Genomic DNA, 16529 nt, shown 5'->3' on the forward strand with positions numbered 1-16529 from the left:
GAGGAATGCTGAGTCTAGGTTTCTACTTACTCAAGAACACTCCTTCTGTTTACCTGGTCAGAGACTTCTGTTCTGGACATTGTCAACAGCACAGCGATTTGGGGGAGCCTACATTGTACTTAACAACTCTTTCAGCAATATTTTTAAATGAATAATCGAATATCTCACTTCAAGTGTGCTTTCAACACGATTTACTGTCATACTAGTTCTCCATATTTTTAATATTTATTCTTACTGTATTTTATGTACACAGGTGGCTCTCCCACTTGTATATCTGTGTAACACTTGTACTACTGGAGATTTAGGAACCCAGAAGGGATCATTGATCCTTATGAACCGTGGAGGGGCGGGCAATCAAACCCCAGTACTGGAGGACATCCGCCTGTCCTCTTAACCACTGAGATGTCTCTTTATCCCTGCTTTGTTAAATCAATCTTTACCACATTTACAACCTACTTGTAAATTATCCTTAAAATTACCATTGTGTTAAAATGAAGAACTCTATCCAGGTAAAGTGAAGATTTTCTAGTGTTGGGGTCCAGAGGGTTTGCAGTTCCTGTCTCAGGAATAAACCCTAACCCAGACTGTGGAGAATACAGGCCTGAGATAAGACAGAAGAGGAATGTCCTCATTAGGAATAAATCTGCTAGGGTGGGGAAGTACAGAAAGAAGAAATGAGACAAGATGTGCAAATACACTGTTTGTACAAATGCTACTTGCATGGTTAGTTTTAGCAGGTAGCTAAGAAATGAATAAATAGCATTCATTATACGAATAAAAACTTCATTCCTGAACTGAACCCAGCTTCTTGTTTTTATCATTTTCATTTCCAGATCCCTGTGTGGCCATGGCTGCTGTGGCTGAGGCCCTCTGTTTCTTCTACAAATGAAGATGTCTCATAAACACTTGTGTCTAGTGCTTTTTACAATTTCGAAGTGAATCTTCACACCCACCTCCATTTTTATGTTGCTATCCATAATGTATTTGGGCCCAGGAGCCTTGAGCTTGGAATTGTCAAATGCGAGATCAAACCTTCATCAAGAAGCCCTCAGAGAGTATGTTAGCTCTCTTCCTGGAATGTGAAGAAGCAGTGAGAACCCCTTCTGCAACCCAACACAGAGCCCAACCTAAAGCACTGTCATAGTAGCCAGTGTCACCTGAGTCCTCAAAACTCCAGAAGTTGTAAAATATTCTTTTAATTTTGACGAGTTTTCGATGCAGCTGTAACTAAGAGAGCCCTCAGTTGCCTATCGTGATTTCCAATGTCTTTTTACCCACAGAACTGACGTGCAATTTGTTTTTAAGTGGCCTTTTCTTCATATGTCCTTTTTCACCAAGGTGTACCCCAAGGGTGAGGTCTTCTTCTTTCTCACAGTGTGCAAGGACGGTTTTAATCTAACGACCCTCCTGTAATATACAGCAATGGTGGCTATGCCTATTCACTATTTGTTTTGTTTTGTTTTGTTTTTAATAAACACAGTCAGCTTTTTCTGATCTTAAAAAAATGCTAAACTAACTATGAATATTATTCAAAGTGAGGCAGTGGTGGCACATGCCCTTAATCCCAGCACTTGGGAGGCAGAGGCAGACAGATTTCTGAGTTTCAGGCCAGCCTGTTCTACAGTGTGACTTCCAGGACAGCCAGGGCTACACAGAGAAACCCTGTCTCAAAAAACCACCACCACCAACAACAAATCAACAAAAAACAAGAACAAAAACAAACAAACAAAAAAGAATATTATTCAAATAAGAAATAAAGTTCTTTCCCAGGAATATCACACAGTGCATATTATTTTTAATATGTATGTTATCCTAGATCAGTGATCATATTACTTCTAAATTCAACTCACAAATAAGAAGAAAACAAATAAGTTAGACTTTCAAAAGAGGTGTTCATATTTAAAAGTATATTAACTCTATCTTCTGAGGTCACTATTTAATTTAATATGAAATGGATATTATTGGCTAAGATATAAATAAAATATTCTAGCTATTACATCATATGCATTTTCTACTGGACAATAATGAAGATTTCCATAAAGCAAGATAAACTTGAAATAGGGATCGTTTTAAATTATCCAGATGCATGAGTAAATAGATTTTCATAGTAACTAATCTCCCTAGTAGATCTATCAGCTACATAAAAATAATCTTTGCAGAATATTTATTTTAGAGTGTGATGTCTTAATGCCAGCAATGAACAGTGTCGCTCTTTTAAGATACACATTTGTGAATTTCATATCTCAACAGCTACCTTTTAAAAGGAAGGTAAAACAAACCACTGGAAGGATGAGCAAAGAATATATTTTGATAATTGCTACAATTTCCTTATCATCTTTCATTCATTTAATTCCCACAAGCTTTATCAAATATTGAGGAATAAGAAAATTGATCTTATATTCACTGCTTGTTTTGACAAATTAAGTCGTTTGAATTTGACTTTCTATTTAAATCATGCTTATTTATCAGGTAGAATCTGCGAAGCCCAGCTTGTCCTTGGTGGGGAAAGAGGGACATGGTTCCTGCCCTGGGAGAGGGCCTGTGATGTGAGCCTTCCTGAGTGTAGATCGTTTCTGTGGTCATAAGGCTTGTTTGTGTAAAAATGTGCATATTTTCTGGAACCAGTACTAGCAGTGGAGCACTATTTCTTTCTGAGGAATGTCCTCCCAGTTAACATTAATGACTCTATAGTATTTAGAAACAGCACAAGCCCAGGAGTTGAGGGTGTGGCTATGTCTCAGCAAAATGGTAAACACTGGGACCTTCAGAACAGCTCTTAAGGCTATGGGAAAGAACTCTAAATAAACGAGTTTGAAAATATATATAATCTCTCAACTGTGCAAAAAAAATAAGGATGCAATATGAATTATATGAGGGGGGCTTCTTGAAGCTAAAGGAACAAATGCAGCTGGGCTATGAGCCAACTTGCTAGAAAGTTACTAAGGAAGGAGATAAAGAGATTTAGGCAGTAGTGATCACCAGAGATCCCTTTGAGATAAGTGTCTTCTTTATGTTTACAGAGACAGACTCCTGAGTTCAGAATCAGCCTAGTACAGAGCAAGGTTAGGCTCAGGCATGGTCCAAATGGTAATTTCAAGGCAGTGTCACACCCAAGTAGTCTATTTCTGTGCTTAAAAAAGGCAGGCAAATCTCTGAATTCTTTTGCAATGTATGTGTTTGGGGGGAAAAAAAAGTATGCTTGCTGTCTCCTAAGAATTAAGGGGCTGGGGGTCACAAGATGTTGATTCATAAGATTGTCAAAAGAGAACCTGGAGTAAATAACTTAATTGATATGAAAATAAAAGACTGGACATTGTGTTCTGCAGGACATGAGCTATCCAGAGAAAGAACACTCTGTCTCTGTCTCTCTGTGTCTGTCTCTGTGTCTGTCTCTCTGCCTCACAGTCTAAGTCTCTCTCTCTCTCCCTCTCTCTCTCTCTCCCTCTCTCTCTCTCTCTCTCTCTCTCTCTCTCTCTCTCTCTCTCTCTCTCTTAGACACACACACATACACACACAAAACCAAGCAGGACATTGAAAGAGAGAGCAAAATGTTGAAAGAGCTTTACCAAGAGAAAGCAGAAAATAGAGGTAAGAAGACTGGAAAAGAAGCTGTATCAATCAGAACACAGCTTGGACCCATGACTTAACTTCTAGTGTGCTTTTTACAAACTTCCACATACCCCTTTCTTAAAACCCCTCTCCCTGCCAGGGTTGGTACTTGGCATGAATCCAAATAAAATTCTTTAAAAGAATTACAATTTACTAGCACTTTTCACAGGTCCTTCCTTTGTCAGTGGGGTCAGGATTTGGTAGCTGGTGCTGAGATGAAACCCTTGATTACATTCTTGCCCTGATACTGTACCAGTGGCAGCTGTTACTCAAGGGAACAGTGAAAAAGAAATTACAATTTAAAGAAAGATACACCAGAGCCTAGCATGTCTGTCCTATGAGAGGTTCTTCCAGTATCTAACTGAGACAGACACTTATAACCAACCATCGGACTGAGGTCAGGGACCTCTATGGAAGAGATAGGGGAAGGATTGATGGAGCTGATGGGGATTTGCAACCTCATAGGAAGACCAATGTTATCAACTAGTCAGGGCCTCTCAGAACCCCGAGAGACTAATCCACCAACCAAAGAGCATATATGAGCTGGTCCTTGGCTTCTGGCACATATGTAGCAGAGAACTGCCTTGTCTGGTCTCAGTGGGAGAGTATATCCCTAACCCTATAGAAGTTTGATGTCCCAGAGAAGGCGGTGCTGGGGGCAGAGATGTGGGCGTGGGTGGATGGCTGCAGGAGCACCATCTCAGAAGCAAAGGGGAGGAGGGAGGAGTGAAGAATTAGAGGAGAAGGGACCTGAAAGTGGGGCAATATTTGAAATGTAAATAAATAAAACAATTTAATTTTAAAAAGAAAGATAGATGCCACTTACAGAAAAGTGAAAAGACTTTGAAGGTGAAGGCCCTCTGATATGAAGGCAAGTTATCTTTTAGCTAATAGCCAAAATTCCAGAGGACCTGTATATAATCTTATAGAATATCATGGCTATTGGAGTCTATAGAGTATTTATATAGTTTCATTTTTTTAAATGAATTTCATAATACATGCCAGGAAGTTCATTTTGGAAAGCATATACTTGAACAAAATATGTCTGAAAGGTTAATCCAGACTGAGTATGATGTCATATCGATCTATTTTAATCTATCAGTCTCACACAGTTATAGAAGGTGTGATGAGTTTTCAGCCTTCCTAATATATTCATCCCTAGGCACACATGAGCATCTGTTCCTTATTTGGGGTTTTTATTCTTATATATTAAGTTAGTTAAGTAGCTGAAGATGCAGTTCTTTGGAGCCTCATTAATCTGAACTGGCTTTTGTTAAGGAAGATTGTCATAGTCCAGAGGTTACAAGTAGGACCAATCATCACACCAAATACAACCATGCAAGCCTCCAAATGTCTACTGGTTTGCTTGCCTTGTTACCCTCCAGTTGAAGCCAATTGGCTGTGTAACAAAAAAAAAAAAAAAAAAAAAGGACAAAAACAATGAAATTTTATGAAAGAATCCCACGCTCCACTTCAGAATAAAAATCTTCATAATAAACAAAGCAAGACATAATCATGCTCTATGTATTTTAAATTTGTCTCCTTTATTACCCTTCCTTTCAGGAAATCATGGGTTATGCAAAGATGCATGGAATTTTGTAAAGGTTGTTAACTGTCTTAATGTGTCTATTTATTTTTAAATCATTGTTTTCATAGTAAATTCGGCTACAGAGCAACCAAAATCAAAGCATTTCATTATTGTTCCCATGGATTAGCCTATGCTATCATTCAGAGTCAATAGACAATTTAGTTATAATTTAAGCTCTCTCCTGTATTTGCACCTTGATAGATTTCCCAATATTTTACTTTAATTCATATATGTGGTCCCAAGATAACTTTAAAAAAAACCTGGATATTACCATGTCACTTCAAAATTTTAATTTATAAGAACATTAAATAAGCTATTCATGAAACCATTACAGAACTCTTTACAGTATATATAATGAAATCCATGTATACATAGAGTACTGTTTATAAATTTACTTTGAAGATGAAGTTATTTTAAAAATAAACTCTGAAACTTTTTAGATCCTAAATATATATCTGTTTTTGAAGCACCATTTCATAGCAGAGGCAACAGTTAGACTTTCTAAATTACATTCATAAGCCTAGGATATAATTTCTATTCCTTTTAATCATGGTTATCTCCTTTGAGCAAGGTTAGCTATTATTCAACTCTGAAATATTTTTTAATACCTTAAACTCTTTTTTTATCAATTTCTCTGTAAACAGGATAAATTTTATATTCACTTTTGCATTAATTATATAATCAAAAATTAATGAGACTCTATGAAAACCTTAGTGAGTTTCTAGGACAAGTAGTGGTCCTCTGTGGATCATGTTCTCACTGTAGCTCCCTGAGATTTTATAGATATTCAAGGGTATTCGAAAGTTAAAATATTTAATTTCTTTTAGTTTTTGCTATCCTCTGTTTAAAGTCCCACATTCTCTCTAAGGTACTATATGTAATTAGGGCTGCATTTAGGCCTTGCTTTGTCTTTCTTATTAAACAATATTCATTAGAGAAAAGGAACCAAAACACAGGTTTATGGTTTTTTTGTTGTTGTTCTGTGGTGTGTGTGTGTGTGTGTGTGTGTGTGTGTGTGTGTGTGTGTGCGCCTTGTAAAGTAGCCAATAGAGAGGAGAGAGAGAGAGAGAGAGAGAGAGAGAGAGAGAGAGAGAGAGAGAGAGAGAGAGAGAGAGAGAGAGAGAGAGAATTTTAAAAACTAATTCACATTGTAAAGGATTCTAAGATCTTCAAAGTAGAATTTCAGGGCAGAGGTCCAGGCTGTTCAAAGGCACTTTTTGACAACATTCTCTTCTTCTTGGTAAGATTATCATTAAATTATCACCACAGAGTCTCATCTTTATAAAGCAAGTTTTATCTATTAATTGTTAATCTTTGTAAAAGAAAATACATTGTGAACATTCAAAATAACATTTGACAGGCTACATGGGCACTATGACTTATTCATGTGGAGTCATATGATTAACCATCTTCATTGTATTTACAAGTATTTAATCTGAAATCTGATAATACTCATATACTCATCGTGTTGAATGTACATAGAGAGAATGAGCTGAGGACCTAATTGCTGATCTTAGCAATTAACTGCTTAACTGATGTAGCATTATAATTAGATGACCTAAAGCTACTATTGCTGTGGTTATGAGCATCTTAACTGTTCCACCTTAAAATTTTTATCTTGAATAATGATAACGAGTGTAATAAAATAATGATTGAAAATACATTCAAAGTAGGAAGCAAAAACTTTAAGGTGCAACCATTGTTGACCAAGTGTGTTTATATGGCCGGTTACAGCATACAGTTTGTAAAATATTCTTCATATGAAATATAGATAAATTCAGCCATGGTAAATTGTAAAGGAATAAGGAATTTTAACAATTATTATGGAGAACTTGCCTGTTCCTTCTCATTATCTCAAGAGAACTACCAATGTATTAAGTTTTGTCTTCCACTAAAATTTATTTTCTAAGAAGAGCTTTACACTATAAGATGCCTAGGCAAGGCCATGTACTGTGAATTGGAAGTTAGCCAAGTACAGATGGTGAGAATGCATCTAAGCTGAAGAAACAGCATGCACAAAGACTCTGAGGTGTGAGATAGCATGGCCTAACCAGGGCAATATCATTATTCATCATGTCACTACTTAAAAGTAAAGAAATGGGCTTTATCTTTGCATAAGAGTTAATGACTCTGCAACCTATATCCAAAGATGTAATTGGCATGCAATATCCTGAGAGACAAAATAATCAAGCTGCTGTTATTCCTATTATTACAGAAACATGTAAGTTAAAAGCAAGTTAGAATTTACAATTTGCTTTGTTTGCCTTGGAAAGTAATCATACTAGACACACACACAAACACACACATGTTTTTATGTGCATTTGGATGGGCTAATGTGTGTTTATACATGTGTGAGGGTATGTGTTCATATGGGTGAGTAGGCATGGCATATGTGTCTGTGTATGAGAATGCATGTATGTATTTATATGTGTATATATGCTTGTATGTGTATGTATGTATGTATTTTTGTGTTTATAAGTGTGTGTGTATGTGTAAGTGTGTGTGTGTGTGTGTGTGTGTGTGTGTGTGTGTGTGTGTGTGTGTGTGTGTGTGTGAGGTCTAGTCACAAGTGTATTTGGGTATGTGTGTATGTGTTTGTACATGCCTTTCCATGTATGTATGCTGATGTGTGAGAGTAAAGGTATGCATGTGTGTATATATACATGTTTTTCTGAGATGATATTCCAAGGCAACCATGAAATAATGATTCTAGGTTTTGCTTTTGGTGAAACGGACTTTTGAAAGATCGAATATCTAATGACTCATAACCATTGTTTCTATAAATAAATGTTTATCTTTTAAGATTAGTTATAGAAATTATTTTACTACTGCTTATTTCTTATGTTGTTAGTCAATAAAATGTCAAAATCCTAACTCCTGAATTTTTTTCCTTTAATGATCTAAATGTTAGAGATAATTTTTTTTTAGATTTCTACTATTCTCAAAAATAATTGTACTGCAGTGGTTTAGTGGCAAATACATCCTGCTACTGATTCAAATAGAAATAAACCCATTGGAAAAATAGAAGATAAAGTAATTAAAGAACAAATGTATGGCCACCTAGGTTTCAACAAATAGGGTACTAAGATGCACTGAAGGGAAACAGACTACTTGACAAGATGTACTGATGAGCGTATATCCACCTCCAGGGAGCAGAAATTAGATCCATATCTTTCACTCCATAGAAAACCAATTAGATGTGGTTCAAAGACCTTAATTTAAAACCTGAACCAGTAAAACTGCCTTTGTTCTCAGTTCTTGACACTATTTTTTTTTTTTTGCTAAAAAGTTCATCAGAAGTAGCAAACAGTTCAATTTTTAAAAAAGATGAGGAGAGGTTGTTTGTGTGTAGTATCTGATGTTACATTAATTAATACCACAACTGTCTCCTTATTAATTCAAAATGTTCCTCAACTGATAGTGTTCTCTACACTTAAATAAATTTGTCATTAAATGAGATACAGCTCAGAGATTAGTGAGGAATAATATGAGAGTGGGGGGTGTGTGTGCTTGTGTGTGTTTGTGTGTCTGTGTGTGTGAGTGTATGTGTGTATTATTCACTCTTAAGTGTGTGGCACTCACTCTTATTGATGTATGAAAAAGCCTCATGGGCCTTTTTATTCTTTTCTTTTGCTTCAAAATGATAAAGTTCACATCTGTGGTTCATTCTTTTTTTTTCCATTTTTTATTAGGTATTTAGCTCATTTACATTTCCAATGCTATACCAAAAGTCCCCCATACCCACCCACCCTAACTCCCCTACCCACCCACTCCCCCTTTTTGGCCCTGGCATTCCCCTGTACTGGGGCATATAAAGTTTGCGTGTCCAATGGGCCTCTCTTTGCAGTGATGGCCGACTAGGCCATCTTTTGATACATATGCAGCTAGACAGGTTTGCACAACCACTCTGGAAATCAGTCCGGCGGTTCCTCAGAAAATTGGACATAGTACTACCAGAGGATCCAGCAATACCTCTCCTGGGCATATATCCAGAAGATGCCCCAACTGGTAAGAAGGACACATGCTCCACTATGTTCATAGCAGCCTTTTTCCAGAAGCTGGAAAAAACCCAGATGCCCCTCAACAGAGGAATGGATACAGAAAATGTGGTACATCTACACAATGGAGTACTACTCAGCTATTAAAAAGAATGAATTTATGAAATTCCTAGCCAAATGGATGGACCTGGAGGGCATCATCCTGTGTGAGGTAACACATTCACAAAGGAACTCACACAATATGTACTCACTGATAAGTGGATGTTAGCCCAAAACCTAGAATACCCAAGATATAAGATACAATTTGCTAAACACATGAAACTCAAGAAGAATGAAGACTGAAGTGTGGACACTATGCTCCTCCTTAGAATTGGGAACAAAACACCCATGGAAGGAGTTACAAAGACAAAGTTTGGAGCTGAGATGAAAGGATGGCCATGTAGAGACTGCCATATCCAGGGATCCACCCCATAATCAGCATCCAAACGCTGACACCATTGCATACACTAGCAAGATTTTATCAAAAGGACCCAGATGTAGCTGTCTCTTGTGAGACTATGCCGGGGCCTAGCAAACACAGAAGTGGATGCTCACAGTCAGCTAATGGATGGATCACAGGGCTCCCAATGGAGGAGCTAGAGAAAGTACCCAAGGAGCTAAAGGGATCTGTGGTTTATTCTGATAGAAAATGCTGCCTGCAAGAGAGAGTGCTCTCTAGAATGTAACTAGAAGTCCGCAGAATCTAGAAATGAATGTTTAGACAACTGATAGAAATAATTATCATAAGCAGGATTTTAGTATGATATGAGCATTTCTTCAGTAACTTTAATGTTTGCTTTAGGGGAGGAAGGCAAATGAACTACCACAAGCCAGCATCTACACAACACGACTAAAGATGCTAAACACTACACAGTTTTCAGCTCTTAACATTTTTAATCCTTTTCTGATCGTAATTAAAGGAATCAAAATTCTGCCCGTTTTTCCCATTGAATAGCCATGTGTATAATAAAAGAACATCCAATGTGGTTAGTAAATAGTAGTATAGAATAAGACAGTATGAGAACATATGTTTCTCACCACTAAAATACAGTGCCTGCAAGGTAATAGTGAGTTGGATTTACAGTTGCACTCTGATCAAAGTCAGATAGTGTGACAAACTGACCTAAAAGCTGCCACTCTTGTGACTCTCTCAGTAGTTGTAGTCTTCTGTTCTCTATGTGGTTCATCTCTCTGTGATATGATGTATTTACACAAAACATATTTTCAATAATTTATTACAGACTAAATACAAGCTATAATGGAGGCAAAAAATTTACCAATCCAGCATAAAGTACATTAATACAAATGCCCCTATTCTGGACGACACTCAGTCATTTCTTACTTCCTTTGAGTGACTCTGGAATGGACACTCATAAACTCAAGCCCTCTAATCTCTCATTTCTGAAAAACATTTACTACAACAGGACATGGTAGGTGTTTTGCTCTGAATCAGCCTAACTTGTAAAATCCTGTGTGATGCCCTGCTTGTCCTTCTCTGAAATAACTGTAGGATTTGGGAGTTGGACATCTGTTCAATTTGATGGCGAATAGTAAAAGGCATTAGATTGGTCACTCGCAACATAAAGACGGACAATTAATGAAATATGAGAAATTGGAGAAATTAAGAATCATAGAAAGGGGAGGAAAGAAAAGGGGAGAAAGAGGTAATATAAGAAAAACAGAGAGAATGACCTTGAGTCCAGAGAAACAACTTTTCAAATGATTTCAGATATTAAAATCCATTGGTTCTTCAATGATTTATTTAAGATTACACTTTATAGACTCTAACTTGTAGATAGAATATTGGTTTATAGGCATTCCTCCCTCATTTTAGAGCAAAGAATGTTTAACTAACCAGCTAAAAAGGCATATTTGATTTTAAGAGATCCTAACACAGATGGAATATTATACAAATATAGAGCATTCTAAGAATTTTGTGAATTTGTAAAACATGCATTGACCAGAAACAGTAAAACACAAAATAAACCTAATGTCTAAAATATATGCTATACCTTTTATCAATTATTTAAGAAAATCTGTTTTAGAAGTTGACATAAATGACAAAAATATTTGGACTTCATTTTCAAATTATAATATACATGTGAATGTGCATATTGCTATTTCCTAGTATATATCATATAGAAATATAATTGTTTAAATCATGATAATACATGCGTAAATCACAGTACCATTATTTTTCCCTCAGTTACACAAAATCTTCTGTGGAGTGCCCTCTTTTTCTGCTTGAGAAAGCAGAGTCAGTGCATGAAGTTTAGCAAAGACGAAGGGCAGGGAGACCCTTCTGTAACCTTGGTTTTTCCTCTGGTGAGATCATGAGGTCAGATTGCTGCCACCTTAGATAAAAGTTGATGTAAATCCCTGATGAAATTAGATCAACTGTTATTTTCATCAAGGGTACTCTAGTGATTCAGCCATCATCATATTTACGCTAAAAGATGAAATGTATAGTGTATTGCTTTTTGTTCCACCAGCGTATATTTTGAGAAGGTACCTTGCTCGCCTCTTAACTTAAATGTAGCTTGTTGAAGCTTGCCAAGTAAACAGAATGGAACGTTGGTTGAACATTGTATGTGTTTTGGTGAGTTTCATGATTTATATATGCATCTTGTTCTTAATGAAATAGAACACAAAAGGGTGAAGAGATACAGCATCATGTACTGCTCTTACAGAGTATCTTTGTTCTGTTTTGGAACCTATATCGTTCATTTCAAAGTCCTGTGAATTGGTTTGCCAAGAATAAGGAATCATCTCTGGCCATCATAGACACCATCATGTGTGTAGGGTTCAAAAATTCATGAGAGCACACAGAAAACCACATAAATTAAACAATATATTATTTTTAATTTTTATATTAAAATAATTACATAAAATATCCATTTTAAAATATGAAAATTATCAACAGATAATCACATACATTTATTCCTGCTAGTATGCTAGTAATTTTTCTATAGGTAATACTCATTATGAGTTGATTCCATGCAGAATTCAACTATGGACGTACAAGTCTGAAGAATATCCCTTATAGTCAACCAGAAACACACAGGTATGAATTACTTAAAGGCAATATTTTTGATTTACTAAAATATTACTTATAATAATTTTTATTTATTAGACAAACTTGAGTTTTTCGGCTTGTATTAAAAACGTAAAAGTCTTGTATCATTTTCCTTTTCTATATTTGTTTTTACTACTTTTGAATATTGGTTCCCAGGGTTTTTCTCTGTTTCCTAAGGCATGATGATGCTTGCCTTTTATCTAAGTACTTCAGAGTAGAAGATAGCACATCTCTCTGAATGGGAAGCTTTGTCTACATAGTTAGTTTCAGGAAAGCCAGGATCATAGAAACAGACTGTCTAAATATTGCCAAATATATGCATATATATTATATACATATATCTGTGTATACATATTTATGCTTTTTTATAAACTTGTAAAACATTTATTGGCCAGAAACGATAAAATACAAAATAAACATAATGTCTAAAATACATGGTATTTTTACCAATTGTTTAAGAAAATAGAATTCTACAATTTGACATAAATGACAAAATATTAGGACTCTCACTTTCAAATTATGACATATGTGTGACTGTGAATTGCTATTTCCAAGCAAATATTGTTTAGATATATTATTTGTTAAATCATCATAATATATGCATAAGCCACATTTATCATTATTTTTGCCTTTGTTACACCAAATCTGTAACAAAGATGTTCACAGTTTCCCTTTTTTCTCCTTAAGAAAGCAGAGTCAGTGAGTGCATGAAGGGACACATACACACAAACACACACACACAGTTACACACACACACACATACACACACATATACACATCTCTATCATTCATCAAAAAGAATGAGTAAAATGGCTGTGTTGTTTATCTTTGAGTACTTTGGGAAATAAAATGTGATAATATAGTTTTATAGTTTGGCCATTGATGAAGTGTTTTGTTACTCTGTCATCAACTATATTGTAGGGAATGTGAAAGTGCACATTTATGTTTGAGACTACAGATTCCTTGAATATTTAAGACATTGGGGGTGTGGGTGGGCTTAGGTGTGTATCAATGCAGTGGTATTTATACACATTGCCCAGGCTTCTTTTTATGTCAAATTGATACAAGTTGCACTCACTAAAGAAAAAGGAACCTCAAGTGAGAAAATGCTTACATAAAATTGAATAGTAGGCAGACAAGCGTGCAGGGTGTTTTCTTAATTAATAGTTGGTAGAGGGTGGCTCAGCTTATTGTGGGTGCAGACATATCTGGGCTGTTGGTCCTGAGTTTTATGAGAAAGCAGGCAGAGGAAACCATGAGGAGCAAGTGGTTAAGCAGCACTCCTCCATCACCTCTGTATCAGCTCCTGCTTCCCGGCTCCTGTGCTGTTTGAGTAGCTGTCCTGAGTGTTTTAGATAATGAACTGCAATACAGAAGTGAAATCAACACTTTCCTCTCAAGTTGCTTTGGGCCTAGTGTTTCTTCAGATCAAGGGAAATCATAACTAAGATGTCATATATGTCATTCACAAGGCCAAATAAAACAGTTAATAAAAGGAGAAAAGCATAATAAAGCATAATAGACTAACTGACTGATTGTGTGCCTACAGTCATTTAATTTTTCACTTCATTATGTCTAAAATATTTTATTTCCTTCATTTAGTTTTAATTTAGGCCTAGTTAAAATTTATTTTGGAAATACATTTTGAGAAATGAATTATATTAATGGTATTAAAATAATCATTAGGTACAGTCCAAAAGTTTAAGTATATATTCATTAATTATTTAACTGTCTAGTCTATTTAACTTTAGGATTCCATTTATATAAAAGACAACTAAAATAAGTTCATGGATGCTACATTGTCTGAATTCTTGTTAAAATACTATCTGATTAAACACTGATATTTATTTACTGTGTTTTTGTTGTTAATGTTGTTGATATTGTTGTTGTCAGTGTATGTTATGTGTGTACAGGTGACATGTATGATAGAAGAGGATGTCAGATCCTCTAGAGTTATAGGTGGTTGTAGCAGCCAGATATGCATACAGGCAACTGAACTCAGGACCTCTGGAAAACAGTAAGTGTTCGTAAGTACTAAGCCATTTCTCCAGCTCTAGACACTATTTTTTTATTAATCATTCCATTCGTTTACATCTCAAATGATATCCCTCTTCCCAATTAGCCCTCCACAAAACCTCTCCTACATCTGCCCTATCCCCCCTCCCCTTTGCCTCTATGAGGGTGTTTACCCACCCACTCACCCACTCCTTCTCTACCAGTCCAGCATCCCCCTATGCTGGGGAATTAAAAATCCACAGGACCAAGGGCCTACTCTCCCATTGATGTCATAAAAGGTCTTTGCTCTGGATTCTCACCCACTCAAACCACACCCAGATGCAGCTGGACACCCAGGAGTTCTGACATGCAGGATCACAGGAACACAGGATCATAGGACACTAAGTGTTTCAAGTGCAATGTTTTATCCAATATATTTTTTTGCAAAATTTTCTCTTCTACTACATAATATATTATAAAATGTAAATATATAGTGTGTGATACTATAAATGATGATATATCATATAATGTTATATATTATACTTTATAATATAATGTGACTAAAACATTTCATGTCATCAAAATGATACATGTGACTAGTCAATTTTTAATTGTATGTTGTTAATAAATGCCTAAAATTATACGTGTAATGAATTGCTTAAAAAACTATCAATCATTCTTTTTTTTTAAACCATCAAAGTTGCAAAGTTAGCTGTATTTTATGAAGAATAGGTAAAGAAATGTACATAACAAAATATGGGAAAGGTTAGTGTAAATTCTCAATTTTATGAAGGAATTTTCTTTATATTTATTTACTGTTTTATTACAAGTTGGATCCTCTAGGTACGTTTTCCTAGGTTTATATTATTTCCAATTAAAGCTCAGGCAAAAAAAATGTAATAATTTAAATCCATATAGGATACTAAAAATTTGTAAATAATTAAGTTTGATTCAAGAGTGTATCCTACTGTATAAAATAAACATGACAAGGTATATAATTTAGAAAATGTACTTTTCAATTGTTTTTATGAACACATGAAACAAAAGTTTCATAATAATTTAATCACGAAACCTACCAAGTGCAGCCATAAAACACTAATTACTGGGTGCAGCACACAGAACTAGAACATTATTTGTAAGAATTTTCCATTAAGAACCCACTGTTACCAATTTAATCTCTCTTTTTTCTCTTATAGCATATATCTCCCTAGGGATTTTTCTTTCTGTGTACAATATGCTGAAGACTGGAGAAAAAAACCTGTGCTAGCTAGATGATTTGCACTGTAGGGCTGTTCTTAAAATGTCTGTGTTTTAAAGATCCGATGGCTGTTTATATTTGTTTCATGCACTCTTTGACAAGTGAGGCATAAGCTATGTCTATACTTTTTTATTTTTTTGGATGCTCACTACCATATAACACAGATCTTCTATGGGTTAACCTGACAAGAGTTGGAATTATCTTCTGATCCTGGGATTATAAGGAATGTCAAAATGAAAAGAAATTAAAAATCAATCAGTGAAAAAATAAAGTGCAAAAACACAGAGATTTGATAAACTGAGAAAAATAAAATTAATTGTACCTAGATAAACAACTTTGATATGCTTCTTTCACCAATATAGGCAAATATCATAGCACTGTCATCTGCATTTGGAGACTGGTCATAAGTGAATTATCAAGTACATGTAGTAAGTTAATTTTATACAATAAATTAAAAGTACATTACTTTTGTACAATTAGTATTAAAAGATCAGGATCAGAAACAACATAACATATGTAAGTCACAAAGTAGTGACTTTGAAACATTCCTATGAAACATTCCACATACAGAGCATTCTGTCGTAGAAAGGCTGTATATTTGGCTGAAAGGCACAACACCACTGTGTTACTTCTTAATTTGCATGATAAAGAAGCATTCTGTCCCTTTAGCTTACACACTGAATATACAAGCACAGTCTTTTTCAGCTTTGGGCACTTGCCATGTCTGCAGGAACACCCAGGGTCTGTTTTCTTATCATTTTAGTCTTCAGCCAATAACATTTGTAGCAAAGTTTCACAAAACACACACACACACACACACACACACACACACACACACTATCTATCTATCTATCTATCTATCATAGAACAATTTATAGCAGGGTTGATGATAAACAGAACAAGCTGCCTCCATGTAACACTGCAAATGATAAAATGTGATGCATTCGCATGCTTAGCTCCTTTACA

General features: G+C 35.4%; 1 non-coding gene across 1 annotated transcript; it reads left to right on the top strand.

The window, feature by feature from the left end:
* Positions 1 to 3762: 3762 nt before the first annotated feature.
* On the top strand, positions 3763 to 3892 carry Gm25133. Its single transcript, XR_003951270.1, has one exon. It is a non-coding gene; the product is annotated as a small nucleolar RNA SNORA30/SNORA37 family (small nucleolar RNA).
* Positions 3893 to 16529: the final 12637 nt, after the last annotated feature.

The sequence above is a fragment of the Mus musculus genome, chromosome 14 (assembly GCF_000001635.26).
Source record: "Mus musculus strain C57BL/6J chromosome 14, GRCm38.p6 C57BL/6J".
Classification (NCBI taxonomy): Eukaryota; Metazoa; Chordata; class Mammalia; order Rodentia; family Muridae; genus Mus; species Mus musculus.